The sequence below is a fragment of the Marmota flaviventris genome, chromosome X (assembly GCF_047511675.1).
Source record: "Marmota flaviventris isolate mMarFla1 chromosome X, mMarFla1.hap1, whole genome shotgun sequence".
NCBI lineage: Eukaryota > Metazoa > Chordata > Mammalia > Rodentia > Sciuridae > Marmota > Marmota flaviventris.
Genome location: NC_092518.1, coordinates 2,512,392 through 2,530,664, shown reverse-complemented (window position 1 = coordinate 2,530,664; position 18,273 = coordinate 2,512,392). Strand labels below are relative to the sequence as shown.

Sequence of the window (18,273 nt, the reverse complement as noted above, 5' to 3'; positions counted from 1 at the left end):
GAGATGTACAAGCTGATCATAATGGCATGATGTGGGTGAGCATTTGAATAAAAAGGCAAAGTACATTAATGTGTCGTAAAATGCACAAATACTGACACACCTTTCTTCTCACTGAGCATGGTAGGTTCATGTTCTACTGGGATTTGTTTTATATGAAAGTATACATTTGTGCAACTACGGGCAACTCCTTGAGAGTTTCTAAGTTGCATACTGAGGCGTGCAATACATTAAGAAACAAGTGCTTGGAGCAGTGATGCATCCCAGAGACTCTGCAGGCTGAGGCAGGAAGATCTCAAGTTTGAGGCCAGCTTCTATATCTTAGACAGATGCAGTCTCAGGATAAAGAATAAGATGGGTTGGAGGGCATTTTGGTGGTCATGCTCTGGGTTCAATTTTTAGTACCACACAACAAAATTTTTAAAAAGTGTGCCTTTGAGAAATCTCCTCTTGAGTTATTGAAGATTTTGCCACTACAAGATGCTATTCACAATGGGATTTACCAGGATTCATATTATTGGATGGCCGAGTACTTCACAAAACTCCCTCAATTTGTCTCCGAATTGAAGAACCACACTCTTTACCCCAAGGTAGTCTTGCTTGTCAATGTTTTAAACACATACACTCATCTCAGCCCCCTTCAAGGGGGACAATTTCACTATTAAGTATTTATGCCAACTATCACAAGTGGGAAATTCCTTAACAGAACTAAGAGTCAGGCGATACAAACCTCAAGAGTCTCCTCATCAACAAGGTTTTCAGGTAGCAGGACAATCATCTGTGAAAGAGAAGAAAAGAGAAATCATGATCACTGGAGTGGCTCAATGTCTACGGATTTCCATTTTGCAAATGGAGAATCTGAATTAAGGTCACTGTCCTTGGTTTCATTTCAGATATCTGTCTACACTGCAGGAAGAGGGAAAGTGACTTTACCAGTGTCTGTCACATTTCTTATGTTTTCCTTTGGAATGTTCATTTCCACCGTCAGCTCTTCAAATTTCTTCTGTTCCTCCTCACTCAGACTGTTTTCTTTTGCTATGGTTCAAAGTGGATAATGCAGACGGGGTTTCTGTTAGAAAGCGTCCTCTGGGTCACGTACTGTAACCATTTTTTCCCACCATTGCCATGCTGTGTCTAATACTACTGTACCAGATCACTCTTGGGTGACATGAAAACACTGTGAATTCCACATATGGAACATTCTATCATGGTCTCGTTCTTATGACTACTGAGGACATTGAAGACCATTTATTCTGTCAATGCTACATTGCCCAAATCTTATGAATTCTCTAGAATATATCCTGGATCTGAGAATCTGAAACTCTTCTACATTGTGGCTTTTTATTTTCCCTATGTCTTCATATGAATCCATTCCCTGGTGTTCTGGACCTCTAGTCCAATATTCAATAGCCAGAGAGCAGATGATATGAACTTTTCATGGAACACATTACCATGGTCCTCTCTGCTAATACAAACAGAAACAAACGACGAATATCTCTTCTTTCATCTAAGAAAAAATAAACTTCTACCCCCGCCTATTTGACACGTGAATCTGATACCACAATTCTGCATATTGACCTGTCATTTGTTATGATGTGTGAGTCCAAACTCTCTATTCCTAGAAGACCTGGGAACATTGGTAAAACAACAATTTTAAGTTCACGATGTATTTTGTCATGAATTCTGAAACAAGTCCACTGATTCTAAACTTTATACGTATGTATTTTTCCATTTCATTTTCTATTTTTCTTCATATGCAGCCCCACATTTCTCTCCTTTACCAAAAAAAAAAAAAAATAATAAAAAAAATAGCTATGCTGTTCTCCAGAGGATAAAAGACATGACACTCACCAACAAGCCCAGTACTGTGTCTAACTTTGCCATCTTTATCCGTATTTTCTTTATATATTGCTATGACTCGATCTGAGACGTACTTAATTTTGAATAAATTTTTACCTGAGTCTGGAAGCGGAAAAAAATAAATGTCTCAAAACTCAATATTATCACTTTTTTTAAAAAAATCTATTTTCTATTACTTGCTTGTAACACTTTAATGTGGACCCTTCCATTCATAATAACTCCTATTTCACTAAAATGGCACTTTATGTGTTATAATCAGATAAGTTGCTACAGATCCAGGGAAGCAATTCCAGATCTAATCTTCAGATGGTCAAGAATCCCAGTCTTGGAAAGGCCTAGTCATTAAATGAATTGAATATTGTTCCTTGGAAGTAACGATCCTGGCTGCAGGATCTGTAGGAAGATGGTAGATGGGCAGCTCCTACTTGGTTAATCATCTCACAAAAGCTAATTTTCAAATTTTCAGAAATTTTATGACTCAATGGTCAGGCCAGCCAGTATTATAATGGAACTCCACCAATATAGACTGGATATACTATGTTGATCTTAAATATTCAAGTTATCACCTTCTCTTGTAGTTGATAACAATTAACAATTATATAGCTAATGAAGGATATATATATATATATATATATATATATATATATACACATAATGTTGCTGTAAATTTATATAAAAATAAAAATAAATGTGTCAGACAAAGATGATAATATCAAATGTACATTTTCTTTCCACAAAATAAAATATTCAGGTCATTTAATATTTATGCAATTGGTATTTGAAATCCAGTCACTTGATATTATGGATACAGAAGTCTGTATTAATGTTTTGTTGGTTTCAAGTAACATTCCAATTATGTTTAATTTAGTATGAACATTTGGGTTGTTACTTTAACGATGTCCGTTCTCACATTTGGAGTTTCAATCAGACGGTAATTCTGTGTTAGTGTACCTATTACATGTCTTCTTAATATTTAAATAGTTTATTCAATAATATGACAGTGTGATTCTATTGTCAGACCAAAGGAAGACTAGTTCTAAAATAACTTTTATAATTTAAGCTTACTTTAGAAAGCTCTCCATGCCAGAAAAACCCATGAGATAGATAGATATATATATATATATATATATATATATATATATATATATATATATATATATATACACACACACACACACACACACACACACACACACACACACTCAGGGAACCATCCTGACATATAATTAATACAACATCCAACATGGCAACCTGAGATGATATGTACCTTATCCTGGGTCTGTCTGATGACTCAAATGCTCACAAGTTTACCAGTATTTCGAAGGTTGCATGGCAAATAGAAGCAGAAAGAATGATAGTATCCACACACCCCGATGTGTGCAATACCCAAGACCCTGCACTGGAACACACCTCCAGGGTTGAATCATGCAGTGCACAAAAGAGCAAATACTCACAGACAGCTTCGTAGACATCATCCTGGGCTCTCTTCCCCACAACTATGAACTTATGGCACTTCTTCTTCAACCTTCAAGACAAACCAAGAGAGCACACACTCCTTTTTCCTCATCTCTTCTTGCACACTCCTTTATATTTGCTTTGTAGAACTGTAGGAGTCGCAGTGCATTCGAGGTGGTCAAAACCATCCATGATTTCACTCAGACACAGATGCAATGTCTGCACATTCTGGAATTTGCTTTGTTGTTTTAGGACAGGTTTTCTCAACCTTGACTTTCTCAACCTGATTATCTTCTAGGGGGTTAATTCATGTTGGTGTTGGAGACTGCTGGGCATTGTCCAGCTGTATTGTCACTGAGCTGAACCCAAAAGATGTCCCTAGCTCTCACTCACTATTGGGACAGCCAAAGAGGTCTCCATTGTAGCCCTTGGAGGGCTTTGCAAGGGTGAATTCTGATAAGATGACAAAGTAAAAAAAAAAAAAAATAGAAAAAAAAATATATATGTGTGTGTTTGTGTGTGTGTGTGTGTTTATGAATATATATATATATATATATATATATATATATATATATATATATCATATGTAACATGAAACATGTTTATCTACATATATACCATGCATATATGTTGCTTATATACATCTTAAAATATATGTATATATACATGTGTGTTTCATACAAGTATTACATTAATATTATATACAGATTTAAATATTTTCCCTATACAGTAAAATGCCTACATAATACTAACAATTCTATAAATACTGACTTTTAGAAATATGTATTTGTTGATTAAATATTGACTTTCAAAACGTCAGCTGCAGGATCATGATTGACCCAGGTAAATGTAGGGTCCTGCCCATTGAAGTCATGCTTTAAACTGATTGGGATGCCACTAGTTCCAATAGATGTAAAATGGCAAAGACTCCAACTCAGGTCCTGGGGTTCTGATGGCCATTGGCACTGGGTTTGAGTTTCCAAGGAGAGAGTCTTTCCTTCCTGCCTCTGAGTCTCTGTAGTGAGTGATGTGGTTCAACATGAGTCACAACCACAATTTCCTCTAAGGAAACACCACTGCACGAGATTCTCTGGGGTCCCCCTACTGAAGTCCTTGTTCCTCACAAGCCTACAACACAGTTCCATGAAGAGAGGTCAGAAGACTCAATTCTGTGAGCATCATCAAGACGTCTCACCGTGGATTTGAACCCAGACCACCTGTCGGAGGTGAGCTCTCTTGTTCCTTTAGGTTCAGGAGAGTTTCACTCACCTGATGTAGAAACCAAAGGCAATCTCATTACATTCCTCACTACACTCCAGGTGACGCAGATGGCCTCTCAGTTCCCCATCTTCATCGATCTTCTGTGGATCATCAGTAGCTAGGAGAACCGTGCGCCAGTACCCTGTGATCTGGAGAGGAAAGACCCCATTGGAGTGAGTACTGACTCTTCTTTCTCTTCTCTCACCCACCCTTATCACAACCATCAGACACTTTAGGTTAGAAGAAAAATAAATAAATCCAATTTCTTGAGAGCTTTCCACTCTGAAAATATTCCAGTCGACCAGGATCCATCCTTCCTTCCTTCCTTCCTTCCTTCCTTCCTTCCTTCCTTCCTTCCTTCCTTCCTTCCTTCCTTCCTCTCTCTCTCTCTCTCTCTCTCTCTCTCTCTCTCTCTCTCTCTCTCTCTCTCTCTCTCTCTTTTCCAAACAAAAATCAACAGGACTGAGATACTAAGATGGTGCCAGCAAAATTTTTAAAAAGTAGCATGTGGATGAAAGAGCACTTTGGAGGGCTCCATACTGACATGTCCATGGCTTTGGTGGGGTCTGTCCTGCTAAGTCCATTGTCCATTGCACATATCGTCAGTGGGAGTTGCACTGGAGACATTCCTACCCAGCACCAGGGTGTGGCAACGGCACGCTATAAAACATCGGATGTTCTTTGGTGGCATTTCAGCGAGTGTCACGCTGGATAACACTACCCTGAAAGAAGACTCACGTTCAAATTTGGGAGTCTAATAAATGCACACCCTTTTCACATCACTGTACAGTAAAATACAGTCATCTGTCAGGCGATTGAAATTCAGGGAACATTTGTACTAGGAACGGAGTATTCTCACCCTGGACGGGAGATAGTTGCAAACACACACAATGTCTAGTAGGGGTCCGTCATGGCTGGCAGGTGCTTGGGGTCTATGCTCTGTCCATCAACAGATAAATGAATAGAGGAAACGGGGTAGGTACATAGGGAATGGTATGCATTCAGCTCTAAGAAAGGTTCGGCATCTGTGTACATATGGGTATAGCTTTGGGATGTTTACAGATTTTAACAGCAGGGGAGATGGGTGCAGTGATGCACACCTGTCATCCCATTGGCTCGGGAGGCTGAGGCAGGAGGATTGCGAGGTCAAAGCCAGCCTCAGCCAAAGGGAGGCCCTAAACAGCTCAATGAGACCCTATCTCTAAATAAAATGCAAAATAGGGCTGGGGATGGGGCTCAGGGGTCGAGGGCCCCTGAGTTCAATCCCTGGTATCCCTCCTCTCAAAAAAAAAGCAGGAGACACATCATTCAATCCAACAGATGGGTAATACTAAGCACTAAAATCCAATTTATCACCGGAGCTAAAATTAAACAGGAACGAAAAGGCAAATATTCCTTAGTGGCTCTTGCAAAAACCGTACTGGGGAAAAATAACAGAAAGCACAGTTGTTCTCTCACATAATTAACTGAATTGTGACTTGCATTTTGCTGAAATATTAAATGTCAAAATTGAACCATTATATTCAAAGTCCATCAGTGCTAATAAAATTGAGACTCTTGATAATGCTCAATTTTTTTTTAAACTAAGGGTTAAGCCCAGGAGTGTTTAACCACTGAGCCACAACCTCAGCCCTTTTTATTTTTTAATTTTGAGACAGGGTCTTGCTAGGTTGCGTAGGACCTTGCTAAGTTGCCGAGGCTGGCCTCTATTTTCTGAACCTCCTGAGTCAGCCTCCTGAGCCACGGGATGACATATTACTTATGATCCTTAGAAGTGATTTTTAGCCAGCAGGTCACAGGATGCCACATCGGCAAACAAATTCAAATATTAAATGTCAAAATTCAACTCTTATATTCAAACTGAGAATCCATAACTTCCAAGTCCCTCTAGAACACACCTCCACTGTTCATGAAAGGTGAAGAAGGTCACAATGAAGTTCAAGGTCACAGTGAAGTCTTCACAGAGAGAGAGAGAGAGAGAGAGAGAGAGAGAGAGAAGCCTCATAGGTGGTCCATGATTGTAATCTATCACCTTGAGAATTGGAGACCTTGAAGCTGTCAATCAATCAATCAATCAATCAATCAACAAAACTATGCAGATTGTCAGCTGGTACTAATTATATACTGGGTAGACACCTCCCTTCAGGGAATATGGGTTTTCTTGTATATTTTACCTCCAATCACATGGAGCTCTTATCAAATGCAGTTAAAAGAAAAAGGCTTCTTGCTCCCTAGTATAAAGATGTTATTATATATTTGTTTTTAAAATTAATAATCATAGTAATTTCCCATTGCTTTCCAACAGCTGGAGATGTGGCTCAGTTGGTAGAGCGCTTGCCTCACATGCACAAGGCCCTGGGTTCAATCCCCAGCTCCACACATAAATAAATACAAAAATAAAAATAAAGCCGTCTTCCAATTGCCTTCGAACTGCTTTTTCTTGAGGGGATGCTGTGTGCCATGACTTTAGCTAAAGTTGATGAAGAGTTCTGAATAATACAAAATACCACATGCACAAGGTAACGTAGCTGACTGTGAGCCATGCATTCCTGTAGCAATTTACAAATGTGCATTTAATTCTCATAATAACCCCATACAAACCATTCTGTTGGCATCGAGTGGCAAAGAAGCCTATAAAAAAGGAATTGAAATCACTCCTTGATAATCTAACGGCTCACCTTCATATCTATATTATATTTGAGATCTTTCTGCTGTGATATTTTCTCACTTTCTGCAGGATTAGAAGTATCAAAACGGAATGTTGGAGGTCTCTTGCTGTTTTTGCAATATCTAGTGTTTGCATTTAAAAGAGACTTAAATATATTTACTTTCTAGGTTTTAGAGACATAGGAAAAAGTGAAGCTATAGTACAGATATTCCACAATGAATCCCACTTTAATATAGTTACAATTCAGTAAATAATAAATAATACTAGGAGGAAGAGCAGGAGACGAGATCAAATAGTTCATGGGCAGGAAGCAGGTCAGGGCATAGGGTGGTACTTAAATGAGGTGGGTCGAATTATGTCCTGCTCACGTACACATAGGGCACCGTGAATTTCGCTATCATGCATCATAATAATAGTAATGCACCAAAAAATTCATACATAGGACACTTAGTTGATTATATATATATAAAAATAAATCTACAGATCAGCCATAGGAATTAGGAAATGAATTTGCAAGATTGCAAATGTAATTTAATTGCATTCCTGTGTGCCCTGGAGGATCAAAGGGATCTTTCAACAAGATCCTGTTTATATTACTGAAAACATAGTCCTAGCATTGAAAAAAAAAATTCATCTCCTAAAGAAGAAGAACGCCTTTCATCTTGGGGCTGCACCCATTCACAGGCTGACATTTGTGTGATCTGCAGCCAATGCATACGCTAAATAGGGCTTCCCAGTTCGAGGTAGGGGACACAGAGAGTCCCTTGCCCTCAGATTAACCTCGAGAGAGCCGGTGATTGTCAAGGGCAAGTTCCTCTTCCTCCTTGGGGTCATTTGACTATTGCAAAATCTAGGCGCTCAGCCAAGGAGCCAGGCTGCCGCGGGAGCTGGGGTTGGCTCGGAGCCCTGCGCAGGTCCAAGTGCCGCACACGGGACCAGCGCCACCTGCTGGCCACGCCCGGGAACGGCGGCCGCTGCGTCCCGGGCTGCGGTTTCCCCAGGGAGCTTGGCCGCATGCCCAGGGAACGCAGCTGGCAGAATTCCCCACCTGTCAATCAAACCAGAGGGAGGATCCACTCCTAAGAGATAGGGCTTGCAGAAAAAAGGAGGAGAGGGAGGGGAAGAGGGCGACAAAGGAAGGCAGAGGGGAGAGGAGGAAGCCAAGGAGGAGGATGGGGGTGGGAGAAGTGGATTATTTGAATCCAGGCAAACACCTTAATAAGCAGGATGCCTTTTGTTTAAGAATGGAAGGGGAAACATGAATTTTATAGGTCATCTACTATACACATGTAATCTATATACCAAGTATAAGTTTTCATTAATATATAAAGTGTATGTGTGCATGTACATCTATTCTATAATTGCACATAGACAGTATTTTTTATTTTTATCTTCATTAAAATCCGTTTTGAATTAATTAGTATTTTGTATTTTATCTTCATGCAAAATCCATTTCGAATTAATTGATTACCAAAGCACAATTTCATACTTTCTAGTTCGTCTGCATTGAAAAATCTGTTCCAAAATAATGGATCATTAAAACCCACTTCACCAATGGGCGAATGCTTTTCTGGATTGGACAGTGTTTTCTGTTGAGCTCCAACAGCTAAAGGTTGTCATGATTTTACTTTCCTGGGTGAATTCGAGACATTCAAAGCAAATGCCTCTTTTTTTTTTTTTTTTTCTTCCAACACATTTAGAATTCCTTGTAAAATAATACACTGCCGGCTACTTTTCTTGGATCTATGAATGATGGGCACTTCCTTGGAGACCTTTGGCCTAAAGAATAAAATCCCACCATCAAGTCCAGTTTTGCCAATTTAAAGACATAACGATCCATCTGTGATACGGGAAGAAGTAATTTTCTTTTCTTTTCTTTTTTTCTTCTAATGCACAAAGGACTGGCAGACTCTCTTGTGCTCAAAGGACCCCTGGAGGAGATGTGTGTGCTTCCAATTTAAACAGCAGTGTTCTTCAAATTTGCTCGACGGCTTCTTAAAAGTAAGCACCAAGCCTTGGCTGTGGGCAATTGGATGTTTGCTGTTTTTTTTTTTTTTTTTTTCCCGACAAGAAACAAGGATATTTGAGCAATTAATCAGAATGATAGACATCACTTGGCGCCCGGTATATGTCTGTCTCTGCAGGATCCGTCCTGCAAAAGCCATTTTGTAAGGGTGAGGTCTGCTGATGGACTTAGATACCTCTGTATGGACGGAGCACCGAGTCTGGTTAATTGCACAACACCTGTTTATTTTTAGGCTCCAAGGATGGATTTCAACAAAACAGAAAATCTGATTTCTTTTGATTCGATGATGATTACTATTATTATTAATTATTATTATTACCATTGAGTATTTTAATTACAAGAAATACCTGCATTTTTTTTTTTTTGTGTGAGTGTGTGTGTGTGTGTGATGCTTTGCAAAAATTCATGCTCCTGAATCCTTTCATCACTGCATGACACCAAGGTGCATTGAAGCCCCCCTACGGTTCCATACATGTGGACCATAACTGGGTGTTTGCATTCTCTGAACAGGCCTGAGTCAGGAATCTGGGATCTCTTGTCCTCACCAAGGCAAACATTGCAGAAAAGCAACTGGAAGGAGGAGAGATTTATTTTGGCTCGCGGCTTTTGCAGGTCTTAGTTCATGGTGGACTGGTTCCAAGGCTCCAGGGCTAACTCCCCTAACTCCCTTCCATGAGGTCTCTCCTCCTGATTCCCACCCCCCCCCCCGCAATGGTCCACACAGCTATGAATCCACCAGTGGATTAATCCACTAAGGAGAGCTGAGAATTCACGATCTAATCACTTCCCCAAAGTCTCACCTCTGCAATTTGCTGGGATGGATATGATAATTCAGGAAAGAGAGATATTTGGTTTCCAGCTAGAATACATGTGCACAGTGAGCTCCTTATTTTTTTTTTTAATGCCTGCATTTCTTGTAACGCTTTGTAAAAATTCATGCTCCTGAATCCTTTCGTCACTGCATGATACCAAGCTGCATCGAAGCCCCCATGGTGTTCCGTAAATAGGGACAATAATTGGGTGTCACTTTAAAAACCCATGGCACGGAGCTCAGGGTGCAGACGAGTGATGGAGGATTTGCTTAGTGGACCCAGGGTCCTGGGTTTGTTAGACCCTGAGCCCTTCAAAAAATAAATCAGCGATAAATAAATGAATTATCCAGCTAATTTAGACGGCACAGCTCCTGTTTTGGTTAAATTAGGGTCCTTCCCACTGGGGGCAGAGATGAATATTCAAGTTCCAGTTAAAAACATCGACAGGGAGCGGAGAGGCGGTAATTGGGAAGAAACATCTGACGCGGCTCTAAATGCTCTCCGTGGCTATTGTCAAGGAAACGGGCCAAGATTCCTCAGGGGAAGTAGAAGGAGATGCAGAGGAATAGATTATTCTTAGTAGACCTAAGTTCTCCTGCAAAAATGATCAGAATTTCCAAAACAAGTAGGAGGCTACTTCTGATTTCTTCAGATAGTTGCATATATATATATATATATATATATATATATATATATATATATATGCAACTATATATATGCAACTATATATATGCAATTATATATATGCAATTATATATATGCAATAATATATATATTATTGCACATATATACAATAATATATGTTATTGCACATATATGCAACAATGTGTATATTAATGCATATATATGCTAGAATATTCTGATACTGAATCAATATGGAGTAAAGGAAATGTAATTATTTATAACTCCATGGCTGTGGCCCAAGGGGAGCAGAACAAGATGGCGGCAGGGCCTGGAGGAGGAGAGCAGCTCAGGACAGGGCACCAGGGGGCAGAGAGAGCTCTGCTCACCAGGGACAGGACAGAGACCCCAAAGGCACAGCCCAGGGACCCCCTCCTCCAGACACACCCCACCTGCTGCAGTCACCACCCAGTGAGTCCATCCAAGTGGATTAATCCACTGATGAGGATACACCTCTCATAATCTAATCCCCTCACTTCTGAGCCTTCTTGCACTGTCTCACAGATGAGGTTTTGAAGGGCACCTCATATCTACCACACATTGTTACATTGATTATTTTTTTCCTCTAAATTGTTCTTTTGGCCACAGTGATTTTTTAAAAACTGGTATATGTAGGTATACCTATATGCATATATTTGTCTACAATGAGCACAATAAATTCTGCATTAATTCTGAAACTCTCACATGTTTTCAAATGCCTCGTTCTTTGAAGTTTTCTAGACTGCAGACTGCAGTCTCTACAATTCCCCCCCCCCAAAAAAAAAAAAAAACCTTAAAAATTCCATTTACTAGAGTAACTTTTTTTTTTTTACACAAATTATTTTGCATCTTAACACAATTTTAAATAACTAGTTCCGGGGACATGGTGGCTTCCTCTATTATTTTAATAGATGTATTTCTCATTCATTTTTGGCTCAGCAAGTTGATTTATGTTAACCTGAAAAAATATTTTTTTATAATATTTATTTCTGAGGTGTAGGTGGACACAATACGTTTGTTTCATCTATTTTATTTTTATGTGGTGCTGAGGATCCAACAATTATTTGTTAGTATCTGGGTGGCTCGGTGCATGCGTGTGTGTGTGTGTATGTGCGTGCGTGTGGGTGGGTGCAGTTCTGTGTGTGTGCATGTGTGTGTGTTTGTACCCATTTTATTGATGCACAGATATGCACTGATCAATGATTGTCCCCGGGGTCAAGCCTATTAAGCTGTCGTCACCTCACAGAGCTGAGTGTGACAGGCACCTGCAAGGGTGACATTTAGGATCCGCTCTTAGCAAGTGAGCCTGTGACACAGTGCTGTGATCTGCCGCGGACCTGGGACCCACCGTGGGACTTTCGCTACTTACTGAGCTTTTGCAAACTTTGAGCATCTTAAATCTGTTTTGTGCACCCACAGCTCCTGGAAAAGCCGTCCCTCTGTCTCTGCCCCTATGAATGCACACGGTGTCGGCTCCCCTCCCTCACCCCTTCCAGAAGATGCAGAGAAGATGCGAGTTCATGACACGCTCTTTTTGCAAGTGTTACTGAGAACTCTGTAGGACATTTGTGTGCCTCTCCGTCTTGCATATTTTTTTTTTTTTTTTTTTTTTTTTTTTTTTTATGAAGCAGATGCCTTTGACCTGTGTCCAAAAGCAACCCATCCAAGCCATGAGCGTCTCTGTGGAAATAGCCAAGACTGCCATTAATTCTCTACAAATGCACCCAAAATACCACGTTCACAGATCTGCACTCTGCAAACCGTCGGCGTTTTGGACACTGATCTGCACAGGGCTGGCCTGGGCATGTCGCGGGAAGCTCTTAAGTCCTCCTCCAGCTTTAATTGAATAACGGATTTTTTTTTTTTTGTCATAAGGCTAATGGGTCCATTTTGGGGGTCAAGCTTCCCGTGAGAAGAACTCGGTGCCAAGAGGGACAGTTAATTACCAGGTTTCCCATTTAGAAGGGTCCTCCTGTCTCGTGACAATGGGTTCTCTGCAGGATGTCACCTCCCCGCCCATCTGAACTCGGTCAGAGCCCACGTGCCCATCTCCTACACACAGAGGTTCTCATGGGTGAAAATGTATACACTGAATACATCGCTGATGGTATATAGATTCATAGATGATTAAATAACATGCATTAAATGCAAAAAATATATATGAAATGTATAAAGGCTACATCTATAGATGCATTGACCATCTACATTTAAATGGTGATAAAAATCCAATACTCAGCCAAACTGAGAGTGGAAGAAATATTAGGATACCCAAGTAGATGGTTAAGGCTCAAATAGGAGGTGTTCCCCCAAACCTCATGGGTGACAATATAAATGTGAGCAGATTTTAGGGGTGAAGTGATTGGAAGATGATCCAAGGGATAGTTAAGACATTTATCTAATGATGACTTTTGAGTCCAGAGAGGGATGTTGGAAGATCATATTCAAAAACATCTGAATAGCAGTTGCAAGCATGTAGAGAATAAAGGGATTAGAAATGGAAAATGTGGTCGGGCACAGTGGCACACACATGTCATCCCAGTGGCTCCGGAGGCTGAGGCAGGAGGATCGTGAGTTCAAAGCCAGCCTCTACCAAAGGGAGGCCCTAAGCAACTCAGGGAGTCCCTGTCTCTAAATGAAATGCAAAATAGGGCTGGGGACGGGGCTCAGTATTCAAGGACCCCTGAGTTCAATCCCCAGTACCAAAAATAAAAAAAAGAAAGAAAGAAAGAAAAGAAATGTTAAAAGTGAAATTTGACCATCAAATTTGTGCAGGCTGTCCTTGAACAAGAAAGCACACATCTAGGAAGAGGTAATTCCTGAACCCCATACTGCAGTTCAAGCCATGAAAATGATACAGTTGCAAGGAAATGTTTTCCAAGGGATCTGAAGGTGAATAGATCGACTTAGTGTTAACATATAAAAAAAAAAAAAAGTAACATCGTGATCTGGGCTTGATATTTTCTTTGAGTAAATCTCAGCTGCCCTTTGACAGTTGACTCTACCAGGAGAGATCCCGTCTGTATTCACATCCACACCTGAGATATAGCTGGAAACGCTCCGGGAATGATCTCAACATCGCGGCTTTAGTATTCTCAGGAGGATTTTCTTAGCAATAAAATGCAGCTGATGCCTCTGAGCATCTAGAGGTAGCGTTATGTGTGTCTTTAAATATTTTGTGCAAATCAATGTTATCAGAATAAACCAATAATTATGCATCTTCAGATGCATTTTCAGATTATCATCTTCAGATTTTTTTTTTCCAAAATGGAGATCATTTAATGCCTAAGCATTAATGGTAACATGAAGATGAAATTAGAAAAACGAGAACATTCTCTCCTCTCTCTCTCTCTCTCTTTCTGTTTTTAGGATCTAACCTAAGGCCTTCAGAAGGCTCAGCTACCCACCTGGGACCCATGGCAAATTCATTAGAAGATTTGTTTCTCTAATCACACTTTTCTAAATGGGAAAATAATACGTTTTCTCTGTTCCGAAACTATTATTAAGTCAGCCTTTCACACATAAGGCAAAAAAAAAATATTAATTGCTTTCAGATTCGGTTTTGCAAAACAGCTCACAGGGGGGCTAAGAAAAATGCACATTTAGAGATTGGGTTCCGAACGCAGTTATCTGCAATGGTTAGGTTTCAGGCCTTGGCAAGAAGCGGCTTATTTTTTGTTTCCCTGAGGAATTGCAGATGGAATCTGTTAAACAGGTAGTTGTAAAAATGGGTCATTGTGCCAGGCACGGTGGTGCACACCTGTCATCCCAGCAGATCAGGAGGCTGAGGCAGGAGGATCATGAGTTCAAAGCCAGCCTCAGCAAAAGTGAGGCCCTAAGCAACTCAGGGAGACCCTGTCTCTAAATAAAATGCAAAATAGGGCTGGGGAGGGGGCTTAGGAGTCGAGTGACCCTGAGTTTAATCTCTGGTACCAGGAAAAAAAAAGAGTATAAAACTGTAGTCATAAAAAAGAAAAAGTAACTATGTATTGATTTGCAATTAACACCCCCTCCCCGCTGAAGAAATAGATATTTATGAAATATATTTTGGGAAAAAAATATTCATTAAGTAGACATGGTTAATATTTATAGGGAAGTACACTTGTAGATTTCTTCGCCTGATTAACTCGTATCAGGAAGCCAGCAGGGTGAGGATTATGTGAGAAATTGGATGAGAAGTCATCTATGTTTGCTACATCAAGATGATTTTTCTTTGATTAGACTAATTCCAGGTATAGAGATCCTCCTTAATCAGAGGAAGCAAGCGTTTTCCGTAGCGTTGGATGAAAGTCTAAATTTATCCTCGCCCCGAAAGTATAATGTAACTCATCTCCAGCTCATCAATTAGGGACTGTTATTCCAATTCTGCTCCTGATCACGACAAATGAGATAATTTATGTTACATCGAGTTGATTTTTTTTTTTTCCTCTTAGTGAGATACTGCAAAATTGGCACTTGGAGCTGGCTTCCCCCTTTTGGCTCTTATAGGACAGCAGAGGCCCTGTATTTCTGAAGAAGTTGTTTATTCTTGAGGGCAGGACGAATTTCAGTCCTCCAGAATAGGTTGAATTCCAGAGAACCTGGTAAACCACCTCCATCTTGGCCCTTGACCACATGTGTCAGTCAGCTGTTACTGTAACAAATGCCTGATGTATTCCACTTTATAAGAGAAAAAGGTCTACCTTGTCTCACAGTTTTGTAGCTTTCAGGCCACATTTGCTTAATCCCAGACTTTTTGGCGGTTTGATGAGGCAGAATATCACAGAACTGATCTCATGGTGCAGAAAAGATGCTCCCTTCATGGCTGGAAAGATAAAAAGGAGAGAGGAAAAAATTAGCGGCTCACATTCCCCTTCCAGGACCTGACTTGCTCCAATTAAGCTCCACCTCTTAAAGGGTCCACCACCTTTGAATAGTTTGGTGTTTTTACACCAAGTTTTCTGCGCATGAGCCTTTAGGAGTCATTTAATTTGGAAAATATGTCATGACTTTTCTGGTTTTGCCAGAAACAAAGAACAGATGACATCATTTCTATACATGATACTAGGACAAATAACAGGGGACCCGGTTTAAAGAGGAATGCTTTCTCCATAAAGACAAGCATGCAAAAAGATGTCCTATGGATGCAGGAACCATGTTTATGGCTAGATCATCTATCACCTCATGCAGTGCTAAATTTCCAATCTGGAGTGTCCCCCAAAGAACCATGTGTGGATAGAAAAGTCCCCTATGTGGCACTATTAGAAGGTAATGGGCCCTTTAAGAGGTGGGGCTTGATGAGAGATCTTTAGGTCCTTGGGGGTGTGGCCTGGGATCCCAGCCCCTCCCCTTCCTCCCTCTCACTCTCTTCTCCCAAATGAACAGGAGTCAAGCACCTCAGCCTTCCCCTCCTCTCCCAAATGGGGAGCCCAATTCAACCCTTTCTCTTTATAAACTGGGCATCTCACTTATTTGTTACAGTGACAGAAAGTTGAGCAAATACAGACTTTATTTTTATTGGATTTGATTAATTAATCATTTTTTGAGGACCAGTAGAGCTAAAGATCTCCTTATTTTTTGCAAAAATCCCTGACCCAATACAATTTCCTTAACTCTAGTGCTCATGGGAACTATTAGGTCTCTAGATCTTTCTAAGCACACAGTAAATTTGGGGTGCGGAAACATTTTTTTTGGAATGGCTCTAAAACGATTTCAGGTTTTTGGATGGCTTGGGACTTCACATTCTCAAAGGAAGCATGTACCAATTCTTAACTCTATACCGATATTATCAAATCTGAAAATCTCCCAAGTCTGTGACACCTCGGGTTCCAGAGCCTTGCAGATAAGGGAGCTAAAACCCAGATCCCATTTTCTTTATCTGATCATCCATCCATGAAGAGGCCATTGGTTTCCAGATCTTTGCTCTGAATGTCTGGGCTGAGATTCCATTTCACGGTTGTGAATCGTGCTGCAGTGAACACGGGTGTGTGGGTGTCTCTACGGGGTGGTTGTTTTATCTCCTTTGGATGTGCATTCAACAGAGGGGTGCTGAATCACTGGTTAGCTCCACTTTTAATCTTCTGGGAAAAATGCATGCTGTTTTCCAAAATGGCGGCACCCATCCACATTCCATCCACCATATTGGATTGCATTGGAAATAATCATAAATGCATGGAAGTATAATTTACTCCAAGTCAACTTCCACACCCTCATCTACATTTTTTTTGTCCCTTGTCTTATAAAAGAAGCTATAATGTTGCAGAGGTGACCCCACCTTGGGAGTCTGGATATCGGAATTAGCCTTTGGGGACATGATATCTTTCAACCTTTGAAGAATTAAAATTATGACCTTTTCATTGTCATAATTCTGGAATCTGGAGTTGGAATTAGTGGGTCTTGGTCAGAGCGTCAACTAGCATTCCCCAGATCTACCTAGCTACCAAAATTCTGATTATTTGGTCGCCGTTTCCGATAACATCTCTTAAGGTCTGAGAAACCTTCCTCAGAATGTCCGCCTTAATAAAGAGCATTTAATAGACGCGGGTTTTCATCAATCAGGTTCCAATGAGATTAACACTGGAGGACTTGGATTCTTCCCAATCCAATTTACACAACATATGTTTGGACTCCTTCTCTGAGACGTGCTCAAACTAGAAATTATTGGACAACTTGTCTGCAGTAAGGGAATATGTGAGCCCTGGGAAATAATTATGAGAAAATTCATAAACTGTCCTGTTCATATATATTTCTGCTTTGAAATCACATCTTAATGCCCCGTTTTTTAATATTTAGCTTTGGGGACGAGACACGGTGTGTTGAAATGTTCCTTAGTCTCCTTTCTTTACTAGAATATGAAAGCTATAGATTTAAAAATAAAATTTTTGTCATTGTTGTTGAATAAATTGTATCCCCCCCCAAAAAATGTGCATGTTCAAGACTTTAAAAGGAGCCCATCTCAGGACCCTTCACTAATGACCTCTGCAGAGACCCTGTTCCCACACCAGGTCCCACTCACAGGTCCTGGGGTCCAGATGTGGACAGGACCCGCCTCTTACAATATTGCTCCGTTGTTGAGCATCTGCGTATGGAATTAAGTGGGATAAATAGAGAAACCCACATGCAGTTATTGAAGGGCTCATGGGGCAGGTCTACGTTGATGTCATGGAAAAGGTCCTCAAAGACGTAGTCTTAGGGAAGACTTCGGGGTGGACTTACTTACCAACCCATTTTATTTTATTTTATTTCGTTTTGAGACAGGGTCTCCGTAAGTTGCTTAGAGCCTTGGTCCACTGTTGAGGCTGGCCTCCAATTTAACTAATATAAATGAGGCTCATGTATTTAAGCCAATATTCTTCTTCTTTTAATCTGTGGTTGAACCCAGGGGTGCTTAACCACCGAGCCACATCCCCAGCCTTCTCTGTTTTTTAATTTAGAGACAGGGTCTTGCTAAGTTGCTTAGGGCTTTCCTAAGTTGCTGAGGCTGGCCTCCAATTGTGATCCTTGTGCCTCGGCCTCCGAAGTTGCTGTTATTACAAGGCTGTGCCACCGTACCCGGCTTT

General features: G+C 40.5%; 1 non-coding gene across 1 annotated transcript; it reads left to right on the top strand.

Moving 5' to 3' along the window:
- The first annotated feature begins 6,878 nt into the window (after positions 1 to 6,878).
- On the top strand, positions 6,879 to 6,950 carry Trnav-cac (transfer RNA valine (anticodon CAC)). The gene has a single exon. It is a non-coding gene; the product is annotated as a tRNA-Val (tRNA).
- Positions 6,951 to 18,273: the final 11,323 nt, after the last annotated feature.